A 14643-nucleotide genomic window follows, 5' to 3' on the forward strand; every position below is an offset into this window, starting at 1 on the left:
ATATGATATAGTTGCCCGATCTGGCTGATTTTAACATATTATTTTAGAATAAAAATGTAAATATTTTTTGCCAAGTTTCCAGTCCCTACCTCAACTAGAATTATTTTTGGCCGCTCTCTTCATACAAGCCGGACCACTGTGCAATGGTATAAATCTATAGAAAAAAAAACAACCCGAACATCGACAAATACATAACCTCTTTTAACCCAAAATCGAGCAGGCTCGACCTAATAAAAATAGTACGCCTCAGACTAGGCCACACAAAACTTACCCACGAACACTACTTCAACCAGAACTTAACATCAGCCCACCTTTTGCCAAGGAGACAACACCATATCCGACCTACTCAACTCATGCCTATCACTCCACCATATAAAACACTCTATCTTTAAAAACACATACCCACTTAACCTCCTCAACGAACTAAGCACAGATAACCTTCCGTTCATAGACCTAAGCTATTCTTAACCTAAGACTTAAAACATGTATTAAATCCTCATGTATTAAATCCTTAAATCCAAAGGCCTCGCTGCCTGTGCACAGTGGCCCGATTGACCGATTTTTTTGCATAAAATTCAAAAATGACCCTACAGTGCTGTAACTTGGCACAATTGATAATAAGATCACCACATGCTCCTGAACGTTATTATGGTCGAAATTAATCTGTTGGGGCCAATTTTTCTTAGGTTTATTAAAATTCTGTTTTGGTTGGATCGAACTAAACCTTAGGTAATTATTTTGTCTTCGGTTTTTATTTTGAAAGCCGTAATATTTATTGGCGAATTGTGCTATAAAATTATTAGATTCTAGTTCTTGCACTTTTCCTAAGGCGTTTGGAAGGTCAGGTGGACTTAGCGAGAAAAGCGTCTCTGCTATTGATCCGTTTAGACCGGAAATAAATATTCTCAGAGCATTGCTCCTAATTACTTTATTAGGCTGCAAACATAGTGCGTGCTGAGACTAAGACAAATCTGAAGATGAAGCTGAAGACGAATTGCTTGCGTTGCGAGCAGGGCCGTAGCTAGAGCCTCGGGGGCCCTGGGGCAACAAAAGAATTTGAGGCCCCCTATACGGAAGTCTTTTGTCAAATTTTAAAGTACGCTTAGGGTTGTCTATGTGTGGAACGTTTGAATTTCCCGCGCGTATAGTGGTCCCGAACACTGTTCGATAGCTCGATTGACGCGAATCAGCTGCTCAATTGAGGTGCTATTGACAAACAATAGTATCAGACAATTGTATAATTATTCTGCGTACAATTATATAATTGTTAACTTGCGTGATGAAACGTATCTATCCCAGCGGAGCGAAAAAAAAGAGAAAAAACGAAAGAAAGAGAATGAAGCAAAAAAGATTTCCGGGAAATTCGTGTATTGGTTATCATCCACGTCTGCATCGTCTCTTGATACGGGAACTGTTCAAGGTATGTGAAGGCGTTCAAACAGTTGCAACGGCGGAAAGATTTTTTTCGAAATTGAAATTGATTAAAAATTATTTGAGAAGCTCTATGAGGCAAGAACGATTGTGTGGATTGGCATTATTATCGATTAAAAATGAGCGAGCAAGAAAGATCGATTTCCGCCAAGCGATCGACGAATTTGCGGCTTGCAAAGCGAGAAAGCGTCGTTTTTAATGGTATTTACCAAATGAGATATGTTGAAATAAAGCGAAAACATGTAGTTTTGTAAATTATGTAATAAAACTGTACAAAAATTTAGAATTTTTTTATTTTGTTAGACTATTGTGATCCATTTAAAGCACATTCAGAAAGTCCGAAAGCGATGGTAAGGCTTTTTCAGAACTAAAAAAGTGGTCGATAAACAGGGGCCCGGCGAAACCCTGTATATCGGGGGCGAAAAAAAAAATTTGGTGAAATATAAATTTAAATTATATAAAAATTTATTTATATTATTAAATTATATAAATAAAGAAATATAAATTTATTTATAAAAACAAAGCGGAAAAAAAAAATGGGAAAAATCGTACGTTCGCGACTCGTACTTAATTTAATTTAAAAAAAACGAATGCAGATATTTAATTGGGAATAGACTCGATAGAAAGCTACATTCCTCTATTTTAAAAGTAAATTTATTCCATTAAAATATTCCATTCCAATTCGCAGAATTTTTGATTTTGCTAGAGCAAGCCAAAACCGACTTCCATTTCGCGTACGTTCGCGACCTCATATTTTTTTGCCAATATTATGAAAATGAAAAATCCATTAAAACCATAATTTACGCTAAGAAAAAAACTCACCAAATGCTATCGGAAACAAAAAAAAAAGTATCAGAACATTTTTTTTCTTTTATTTTTTGGCACTAATTGCGTACGAACGTACGTTCGCGACCCCAGGAAATGCCCATATATTTTCTATTTTTTTTATTTGAGTTTTTGCCAATCACTAGTCTTTGGTTTGCCATTTTATTTCGATTATGTTGGGATTTTTATGAGTTTTTGAGCCACGCTGGTGCTTTCTTTTTAATTTATTTTGTTTTGTATTTTTTTATTAATTCTTTTTTAGAATCACCTATATTTGCATGGCCTCACGTTGGGCGCCAATTAACTTAATCCCGAAGTAAAAAAAACTTTTATATTATTTCTTATTTTTTCACAAACTTTGTTGAATCGCTAACGGCTAGACCGATTGAAGATGACAGGCTTGCTCCCAGAATAAGACTGCCCATTTTTAATTACCAGATAAGAAGAAAAAAGATAAAAAACCAGTGGGAGTGAGACTTCCCAATATCGGAACAACTGACCAACCCTCCACCTCTTCTTTGGCTACTAACCCAAAAAACTAGTTTCCTCACTAACTCTTACCTATCAGAATACTAAGGGGCTACGTAGCAAACTCCCCAAGCTACATTCTGATAGTTATTTCTTTGCATCCCATATAATAGCATTTACAGAAACTTGGTTAAATCCGGAGATCTTTAGCTTCGAAGTTTTTCCAAGTAAGTACACCACTTTTAGACGGAATCGATCTCAGCGAAGAGGAGGTGGAGTCCTCATTTCGGTAGACTCTACTCTTGCTTCTGAAGAGGTGAAATCCCATGAGTTTGGTGACATAGAATTTATTTGCGTTAAAATCACTATGTCCGTGAAAACTTTATACATTACATTTTCATATATACCTCCTATGTCTGAACCGCCTACATATTGGCAGCATTTGTCCGCTATTCGATACGTCTCTAATCTTATGACGGATCGTGACCAACTCGTAGCGGTGGGCGACTTTAATATCCTAGAATTAAAGTGGTCCAACGTCGATAACTCACCATCTTTGTCACTTATAACTTACCATAACTTCACCGCGGGCATGTTTGACATGTCCCTAGGTCAGATAAATCATGTTAGAAATTCGCTAGGTCGGCTTTTAGACTTATGTTTTGTATCTGATCCTGATGGTACTGCTCTCTCCAGAGCTTTTCCCCTTTCAACCCCAGAGGATCCATATCACCCCACGCTGGAGGTCTCAATCGAAACCACTCCTGGTATCGATCAGATGTCTCCGAGCGTGGTAAATAAGATTCGCTGTTTCCGTAAAGCTGATTTTCAGAAACTTAATAGCCTTATCGATACATTTGACTGGTCTGATATTCTGGCGTGCACTGATCTTAATGTCACTTTAGAAAAATTTTATTTTACTTTAAATAAATTTTTTGACTCATGTGTACCTTGGAAATATCCTTCAACAAATCCTCCTTGGTTTACAAGGTGCCTCACTAACCAAAAAAATACTAAAAATAATCTTTTACTTAAATATAAAAAAACCTGCAGTAGTGTTGATTTCGCAAGATACCTACTTCTTGCTCGGTCTAATTTTACCGTGCATAACGCTGAATGTTATAGGAATTATATTGACCGCTGCCGGATACAATTTACTCAGGATCCAAAGCAGTTTTATAATTTTGTAAACACTAAGCGTAAACACGTATCTTTTTCACCTCTGCTTACGTTTGAAAATTCCTCTGCGACTTCGGATCAGGCCATTGCCGATCTATTCGCAGAATTTTTTCAAACAACTTATTCTCCTCCTAAATTGACTGATCAGCCTTACGCATATAACATTCAAGCAGCAAATCTTATTTTCTGTCCTTTTTTCTCTGAGAACAACTTATTATCTGGTCTTTTAAGGGTCAAACCCATTTATTCGCCAGGCCCCGATGGAGTACCAGGCTGTGTGCTAAAATACTAAGCCAGGGCCCTGTGCAAACCTCTTCTTAGACTTTTCAACTTATCTTTGGAAACCTCGATTTTTCCCCTTAAGTGGAAGGAATCATTCATAATTCCCCCTACATAAAAAAGGGAAAAAGTCTGAGGCTGCCAACTACAGAGGCATCTCTAAGTTGTCGGCAATTCCAAAGTTATTTGAAAAATGAATTACCCGTCATTTGCAACACCTTTGCTTTTCGATTATCACTCCTTGTCAGCATGGCTTTATTAAGCGTCGCTCCATCTCCACAAACTTTTTGGAGTTGACATCCTTTGTCATAGATGGCTTTTGTAAGGGATATCAAACCGATGTAATTTACACAGACTTCAGCAAAGCATTTGATTCAGTTAATCACTCACTCTTGTTGAGTAAACTGAATATGCTGGGTTTTCCTATAGACCTCTTAACGTGGATCTCCAGCTACCTAGATGGAAGGACACAAAGAGTCTTATTTAAAAACATACAGTCCCGTCTGGTCCGTGCTACATCCGGCGTCCCTCAAGGAAGTCATCTTGGCCCGTTATTATTTACGCTTTTTATAAACGACTTGCCCTCTGCTTTAACGAACTCTCTAGTTCTTATGTATGCAGATGATGTAAAGCTTTGTCTTCAGTACAAATCCATCTCTGCCCAATGCAGTCTTCAGTCTGACCTTGATAACTTTCAAAAATGGTGTTTAGCTAATGATCTAATACTTAACAAATCAAAATGCAAACATATGTCTTTTTATCGTTCTTGCCCTCTGCAAGCTACTTATTCTATTAATGGGATTGCCTTAGAAAAATTAACCCAGGTTAATGATCTCGGCATCCTATTAGACATCAAACTTAAATTTGCCGACCATATTTCCTTAATGGTTAATAAGGCTAAAGGAGTCCGTGGTTTTATCAAAAGGTGGTCAAAAGAATTTAATGACCCCTATATAACTAAAACACTATTCATTTCTTTGGTGCGTCCTATTCTGGAGTACGGTTCGTGTGTCTGGAGTCCCCAATATGGAGTACATCAGGACCGCATAGAATCCGTACAAAACAATTTCCTAACTTTTTCACTTAGAGGTCTAAACTGGGATGCAAATCTTCACCTTCCATCTTATAATAGTAGACTCTTACTCATAAACTTACCTAGCTTAACAAATCGTAGGATAATGCTCGGTGTAGTCTTTCTGCATAACCTTATTAACGGGGATGTAAATAGACAGCATTTACAAAAACGCTTAAAATTTAACATTCCTAATAGAAGGACTCGAAACTTTAGTCCTCTGTTCCTTAGCCGTTGTAGTTCGACATATGCACTGCATGACCCTTTTAGGGTATTATGTTCGAACTACAATGGTCTCTACTCTATAACATCTCTTTCCTGTCCCTCAAACTTAAAATATAGAATTTTAAATTTCCTTACTAACTCCTCCTAGCTTAATAATTAACAAATAGCTTAATATATTCTAACAAATCGTTTCTTGAGCGCCCCTCGGTCGTCTGGACCTCTAAGCTTTATGATGAATACAGGTATGCTAGCTGATGCTCCTATCGATGCACAAGCCATTTCCAAATTCTGAAAGACCGGTAAAAAAAAAAAATAACCAACAAACCTCGGCTTAAGGGAAATAACCCAAAAGGGTTCTTGGAGAGAATAAACAATTGCCCTAAGAGATTCTAAGAGAAACGGACAATTGGCTGATGCAATAATTGAGTCATTGGTGAAGAGTGATAAGATCGGAAAAATTCGGACTGTTGACGGCAAGTCGGCTCTAATGTTTATGTCTGGCTTAGGACATGGAAAATTTATGGGAATGTTTACAAGTAGAGCTTGATGTTTAGTCTGGATAATCGTTTGGGATCCTTAGAAACGAGTGAGGGTAAATTAGAAGACAAGATATAAGGCATAAGACGCATTCTGCAGGGACTACTGTGTGATTAAAGTACTAAAATAATTCGTTACTGTCTTCATTTCCTTTTTCATATATTATTTTATTATAAAACAAAAATTTATAGGTCCCTAGGTCTCTCTTTAATCTGAATACTATTGCTATTGTCTTCTTGAGTGCTTTGTATGGTAGCTTTTTATACCCTTGCAGAGGTTGTAATTTTGGTCAGAAGTGTGTAAAGCAATGAGGGAAATATACTTGACCCTATAAAGTGTATACATTCTTGATCAGGATCATCTCCTGAGTTGATATTAGAGGTCTGCATGAATACATTCTTATTGTCTCAGCCTATTGCCTCAAAGGCTTAAATGTCGACGGTCGACCCCGAAAACCTAAGCACGAAGGTTCAATTCCCACTGGGATTACCAGTGACGTCAAAAATAAAAAATTTTTTTTTATGCATTATTGGAAAAACGTCTTACTGCTTATTTAAAAAAAAAACATTAATATCCATAAAACCTTTAAATATTTACCATAGAATTCCTAAATATATACCTAAATACAAAAATAAAAATAACTCATAAAACAATAATAATTATAATGTAATAAATTGTAATAATAATGTAATTTAAATAAAAAATATAATTAAAACAAGAAAGGAAAGCTAACTTCGGGCGGAGCCGAAGTTTATATACCCTTGCAGTTAAAACCGGATATATATCGCAAACATCGGATATAGTTGGCCGATCCCTATGATTACATCATAATAAAACTAATTAACTAAAATAAAAAATCTAAAAAAAGTCCCAAACTTCTATCTTCAAAAATACGAAAGTTGGTATTTCTACCAAAAACCATTTCCGATCGTTCAGTTATATGGCAGCTATAAGATATAGTCGGCCGATCGTTGTAAAATTTGGTAGGTCGGATGATCTGACCAAAAATATAATCAGTACTAAGTTCCAGCTTTCTATCTTCAAAAACACGAAAGTAAGGTCATTTCCGATCGTTCAGTTATATGGCAGCTATAGGATATAGTCGGCCGATCCTTACGAAATTTGGCATGTCGTATTATTTTGCCAAAAATAGCGCTCATGTAAAATTTGAACTCGCTAACTCTAAAAACACCAAAGTTATAGCATTTCCGATCAATCAGTTAAATGGCAGCTATAGGATGTAGTCGGCCGATCCGGGCCGTTCCGACTTATATACTGCGTGCAAAGGAAAGAAGGGTGTGTGCAAAGTTTCAAGTCGATAGCTTTAAAACTGAGAGACTAGTTTGCGTAAAAACAGACAGACGGACAGACAGACGGACAGACAGACGGACAGACAGACGGACAGACGGACATGCTCATATCAACTCAGGAAGTGATCCTGATCAAGAATATATATACTTTATAGGGTCGGAGATGTCTCCTTCACTGCGTTGCACACTTTTGACCAAAATTATAATACCCTCTGCAAGGGTATAATAAAATAATGATTATTTGAAGATAATGATTGAAGAATGATTTTTTTAATAATATAAAACTTAAATTGATTCTTGTCCCTGGCGTTAACTAGACCTATTCGGATATAATGAATTGTATATACATATGTACATTTTTCGTTGCATGTGTGTGAACGTAATGTGGGTTCACTGGTTGGCGCTCCTCTTATTAGTTCAAATTATATGGGAAACTGTAATTCGATTTTCTCAAAATCTGTGGGAACGATTTGTATGATTTTTGGTCCATACATACATGAAAAGGTCCTACATCGACTCCACTACCGTGCATATTGGCGCATCCTCTTGGAGCTTCACAATTTTAAAAACTATTTTTCGGGGTCATTTTTGTATGGGCTGTTAGCCGGGTTGGTCCACTTTTAGTCGATTTGCTCCAAAACTGAGGGAACGATTTTAATGAAATTTTCTGGGCATATTCTCAAAAGAATGGGCTATAAGCTGGTGTATCGTGCTTATTGGCGCATCCTCTTATTTTTGAGATAATGCTCAATACAGTGAAGGGACAATTTTTCAAACCCATTTTTAAGCTACTTAAAGAGTGAAGAACCCGCTCAAAGTAAGAAAAAACAATAGTTTATTCAATTCTTAACATTCTAGTGTTTATTTCATTAAATTTAGTGGCTAAATACGGAAATAATTGAAAAACAAAATATTCGTGGCTGTGTTCCAATTCCACCGTTCCACTTCGACGCTAACTGAGCGACGGTAGTTTGACGGACATTGTAAAATGTGCTACACCTCGAATATAGTGAAGCATAGATGCTAGAGTTGCAAAAACATCGATGTATGGAGACATCGATGTTTTTCGATGTTTTTCCCAAAACATCGATGAAACATCGATGTTTTTAAAAATTAAAAAAATATTTTTTAAATAAGTTAAATAGATAAATAGACATACGGTTGTAATAAAATTTTAAAATTTAAAATTAAAATTTTTAAATTTTTAAAATTTTTAAATTTAAAATTTAAAATTTACGTACCTATTCTTTGCTTGTTCTCTTGATAGTGACGGCACAAAAACATCGATGGTCAAAAAAAACATCGATGTTTTGGAAAATTCAAAAAACATCGATGCATCGATGTTTTCATCGATGTTTTTTGCACCTCTATTAGATGCTAATACTATTCATTCAAATAAGGCCCAAAACGCAGCAATCGTGGAAGTAAATCCTGAAGTAAAGCAGGACGGTTTTGCTGTTTTAACAGAATTGGCGATAAAGAACTGCTGATCTTTTGAAATCGTGGAGGATAGCCGTTTACACATTTTTGTGTCCTACATTTTAAAGGTCGGAGCAATTTTTTGGCCGAACGTTGATGTAATGATATAGGTTATAAGATTGAATAATAGAGTGAAAAAATCAATAAATGAAATTTCTGAGATGTGTAAAATGGTGAAAACTTGCAGCAAAACAGTGAAGTTTTTCAAAAAGTCAGGAAACAATTCCCTTTTAGACTTCCAACTTAAAAGCATAGGTTAACATAGGTGAACCCCTATGTTTCAACTTTCATCTGTTGAAAAAATTTTGGAAGTTTTTGAAAACGTTTCAAAAAAACTTGAGGCTAGTAAATACTCAACGATCCACTTAATAATAGAGCTGTAAACAATTCTACCTTTTGAGAATCGATTATTTTCGATTCAATTCTTGAAAAGATCGATTAAATCGATTTAAAATCGAAAACTGAAAAAAAAATTTTTTTCCAGGAAAAAAGCATTTTTTGCTTAAGACGTGGTAAGGAAAATAGAAAATTTACCTTTGCCAACAAAAATAAAATTCAATAACAATATATTTTGAGATATTTATTAGTTTACATAAGTTTTATCACTTTAAAATAATTTTTTCGGTTACTTACATTTATCCTGAAAATTTTTTTGTAAGGTGACCAAACTTTTCGATGCATCGATTCCCTAAAAAAAGATTCGATTCTTTCGCCCATCCAAAAAAATCGATTACATCGATTAAAAGATTGAATTGTTTACAGCTCTACTTAATAATACTCAACATTACCAAATTAAAAAAATAACGTTTGAGCGGCACAAATAACTTAAAAATAGGGGAGTCCCTAAAGATTGCCCCATATTAACATATTTTGGGTGTAATAGAGCCAAACAATGAAATATGGCACTAAATATCCCTGTTTCTGTTATCGCCAACAAATAAATTATTAAAATTTCGAAGAAAGAGAGAAAACTCATTATGACATCATTTAAAGCAGGGGTCCCAGCCCCATTCAATGGGGCCCATTGCTGTCGTTGCTCCTTTGTTGTTGGAATCGCTCTTTCATATGGGGAAATGAAATGTCGAATACGTGTGTTGCTCCCGGCATAGTCAATGGCCAAGTACAATAAGAATTTTTCGTGTTTTCCCTATTTCTCCTCAATAGTGCTAATCCGAATTCATTTTGTTGTTGGATTGCCGTTCCAGCCAAAATGATCGACTTGAAGCGATCAATTTCTTCTTCGCAGAACATTTTTTAAGTAAGAGACTATGCATTAATTGTCATAGTATAATAATAAGCAATTGTACAAAATATAGGGCCTTTATTTTTTATTTGGTTATTTTTATTTATTTATTTGAAACCCCTTCTGAATGTTACTTTAATTTTATTTTTCAGTGCATCGACATGGAAAAAATACTCTCTCCATTGTATTGGTGATTTTTTGCCCTGGTATTGGAGTTTGATCTGCCGCGTGCTGAGCTTGGGCACCCCTGATTTAAAGATTACACCAACATCACAGAAGTCGAGTGGAAGGTGAATGACGATGAGTTTTCAGAATGAATGAATTGAAAAAGCTTCAATAAGCCAGAGTATTGACAATGTTGCAATAAAAATGTCTCTTATGCAAGCTATGTTGATTGCTTAGGTTGATGGATTATGCACAAACATTTCTTCCCTCTGTTGCATAAAACCAGTTGCAAAATATTTTTTATACCAGCCCTTCCAAAGAGTTTTTTCGGGTGCAAGAAATGTAATTACCGAAAAACGATAATATAACTATATTAAACTGTTAGCAAATAATTTTGATAATATAAATAAAATAATGTTTTTAAATTCCAATTTAAATTTGTTAGAGTATAGAAATAATTAAATTTAATAATATATGTAAATTTGGCGAATTAATAATGAATATTACCAAAAAAAATAACAATAACTTGCCTCCACTTTTCAATTTTTTTTCCTATCTAAAAATAAAAGCAATTTGAATGCCACCTGTAACTCTCACTCATTCAACTCGGTTTTCATCTCCCGTATATTGTGCGAGTGAATTTTCGCCGTCGCACTCACTCATTTATTTATTTTTGTTTCCGCATTCTATCTTATTCAGTTCATATTCAAGGTTTTGCATTTGAATGTCGTTTTTTAGCTATTAATGCAGACTATTAAATAGTTTATATAAGCATGTCCGTCTGTCCGTCTGTCTGTTTCTACGCAAAGTAGTTTCTCAGTTATAAAGCTATTCACTTGAAATTTCGCACACACTTTTTTCCTTTGCACACAGTGCACAAGTCGGGACAGCCGGGATCGACCGACTATGTCCTATACATAGTTGCCATATAACTGATTCATCGGAAATGCTATAACTTTGGTATTTTTTGTGTTAGAGTTTTTAAGTTCGAATTTTGTATGATTGCTAATAAAAATAATATGGCGTACCAAATTCTGTTTAAGGATAGGCCAATTATATCCGATTTTTGCGATATACATATATCCGGTTTTAACTGCAATTGCTTATCAACTTTGGCTCCGCCCAAAGATAGCATTCCTTTCTTGTTTTTTTTTTTCTTTTGCGGTCTTTTAGAACTTACGGAATGGATCGTGCACCAGGTAGCACTCTTGCATTCATTATAAAGGTTAGAGGCCCAGACGACCAAGGGGCGATCGAAAAACGATTTATTAAACTTAATAGAAAAGATAGCAATATTACTAATTACTTGAGAATTTAAATACTGTGAGGAGAATTAGCCTCCTCACACGCTAAGACAGCAATGGCCAATCAGTTTAGGGGGGCCGCGGGAGATAGGCCGGGGACCAATACGAACGGGGAGTGGTAGGGTTTCACCATCAAGTGGGAAGACGGAATCAACGTGGAACGTAACAATTCCCGGAGCAGCAGCAGACGAATGGGAAGACCAGGTTACATCGCCCAGTGGGAAGACGGAATCAACGTGGAACGTAACGGTTCCCGGAGCACCAGCAGACAAATGGCAATGCAAGGTTACATCGCCCAGTGGGAAGACAGAATCGACGTGGAACGTAACGGTTCCCGGAGCACCAGCAGACAAATGGCAATGCAAGGTTACATCGCCCAGTGGGAAGACAGAATCGACGTGGAACGTAGCGGTTCCCGGAGCACCACTGGACGAATGGAAAGGCAGCGAGGGCAGTGAGGGGCAGAGCTCCATCATCGAGTGGGAAGACGGAGTCAACGTGGAACGTAACGGCGCCCGAGGCAACGGTGAGCACTATGAGCCCGCCGCGCAGCGGAGTTCAGGATGAGCGACAAGACTGGGGGGCAGCAAAGGAACAAGGAGCAACAGGAGAGGCGAAGGAGGCCAGCGGCACGTCGCATAGCAACAGCAGGGGTCAGCGGCCGAACGGAAAGGGGCAACGACCGCACGGATGGCAGCCCGCCAACGGGAAAGTGGCGTGATCTTGGAAGCAGGAGTAACGCCAGCCCGCCAACGGGAAAGTGGCGTGATTCTGGAAGCAGGATTAACGGCAGGAGCAGAATCCAGAAGGATTAACGGGCGCTCCAGAGGGTATAAAAGGAGGCCCATTGGAGCGGCTCGAGACGAGTCTTTTTAGGAAGCTTGTAGCGTTGAGTTGGAGGACCGCCTGTGGAGGGTCCGCCAGTCAAGTGTTAGAGCGTTGCTAAAAAGGATTCGGTTGTTTGAGTTGAAGGACCGCCTTTGGAGAGTCCGACAGCCAAACGTAAGGAGAACGAACGAGACAAGGAAAGAACGGTACGAGGACTGTTACGGGGAACGACCTAGGCGACAGGAGACGAGTTGGACCAGTTCCTGGCCACGGCAGGTAGCCTTGCTAGGATGTGCAGAAAGGATAAGTCTGGCGCACGCCACTCGGACTCCTGACTCACAACCAACAGGCGTGGTCCTGCACCGGAAAGGACAGGCCAACTCAAGATCCCGAGCCCGGTTTCGCTCCGGAGGACGGGACGAGAGAGGATCGGCGTCGGTTGGTTTCCTCGAAAGCTACAGGGTAACAGAGTCGAGTGTGGGCTATTCCAAGTCAAAGCAGGTAGCCTTGCAAGGAAGTGAGGAGAGAACAAGTCTGGCGTACGCCACGCGGGTTCTTGACTCGCAACCAACAGGCGTAGTCCTGCGGGACGCGGATAAGCCAACTCGGGAACTCACGCCCGCTTTGGAACGCGATCGGGGAGGCTCCGATCACCCACCAAGCAGCTCTCGACCCGGGCCCATTGGCGCGTACGCGCGGTGGTCACCCGGCCGAAAGAGTGACGTACGGTCCTGGACAGGCGACTTCCGACCCTGTCGGAGACTGACAAGACTTCGGCGACTCCCAATCCAGGCCCGCCGGTGCGAAAAGGCACGGCGTCTCCTGGCGTAGCGGAGCCGGCTGTAGACAGCAAACTCTGAACCAGGGCCGCTGGTGCGCATGCACAGCGGGTTGCGGGGACGACCACCAGTAGCCATCTCCCAAACCGGGCTCACCGGTGCGAAAAGCACGGCGTGCTCCTGGCGTAGCGGAGCCTACTGCAGGCCGCACACCCCGAGCCAGGTCCGCCGGTGCGCATGCACGGCGCATCTCCCTGGTGGTGCAGAGGCGACAGTCAGTAGCTATCTCCCGAACCAGTGTCGCCGGCGCGCAGAGCACGGCGCTCATCCTGGTGTAGCGGAGGCTACAGCCCGCCAACTCCCGTGCCCGGCGGTACAGCGCGTAGACGCGTATCCCCGACGGCGTAGTGGAGGCTTTTCAGTACATAGCCGAAGGCCAGACCGAGTCGAAGAGGTGGAAGGTTTGACGACGGATCAACGAGGAGGAACCCCGGCAACGAGAGCAACAGCGGAAACACCAGCAACGGAGGAGATTTCCAGGACGGACACACCAAGGGTCACCAAGGACGCACCAAGGGTCATTCCCGGGAACCCGCACAAATCACAATTGTAAACAGAGAGAGCAGAAAATAAAGAGACTGCACAACGGAAAGCTACTTGTATTATTTTCTGGGCTTGGGCAATCACGTCGAATCTATAAATTCGGTGGAACGGATCCGCGAAACTCTGTGAGCTAGCCGCGGCAAATTGTGGCGAGCGGAAGCAGAAATAACAGTTCGTTACAATACTTATTTTTAATTTTTAAGGTCACGAAAGAGAATTGATGGGGTAGAGACGATTTCTCTTTGAACATGAGACCCTAAGATGGTCGTGTTGTGCATAGAAGACTAAAATTTCTAGTACTTCTATTAGAAATATTGAAATTTTAGCATGTTAGCAAATGCTAACTATCAACATCACGATTAATAATGTTATGTAGAAAAACGACACCCTTTTTTTTCTTACGATTTGTAAAGGGGGTAAGTTTATTATACGAGTCTGTTACGATTCCAGGGAAGATGAAGATTTGCATCCCACCTAAGATTTCTAAGTGCAAATGCTAAGAAGTTCTTTTCTACAGATTATATACGGTCTTAAGGGGCCCATCCACAGGCGAGCATGTTGGGCGAACATGTTGTGCTTGACGAAATTTTTCCTGTGGATGGTAGTGTTCGTTGTCAAATTTTGTGTTCGTCAAAATGTTCGAATGAAATTAAAATCGTTCTATTTTGACAATGTTGGCAACAACATGCTCGACGATGGATGGCAATGTTGGCACGAACGTCAGTTGGAAAAACGTTTTGGTAGAGCAAAATGAATAAAAAGTTCCTGCTAGAAAAAATGAGCCTGCGTTATGGCACGCCAAGAGCGATGCATACAAAAACAAACATTTGCGTAAAAATGCGTAATTTTATTACATTGCGTGATAAAATTTGTGAATTTTAGCCGCTTTGCGTACCATTCCTTCATCCACATACTG

This window comes from Drosophila bipectinata, chromosome 4 (genome assembly GCF_030179905.1).
Source record: "Drosophila bipectinata strain 14024-0381.07 chromosome 4, DbipHiC1v2, whole genome shotgun sequence".
NCBI lineage: Eukaryota > Metazoa > Arthropoda > Insecta > Diptera > Drosophilidae > Drosophila > Drosophila bipectinata.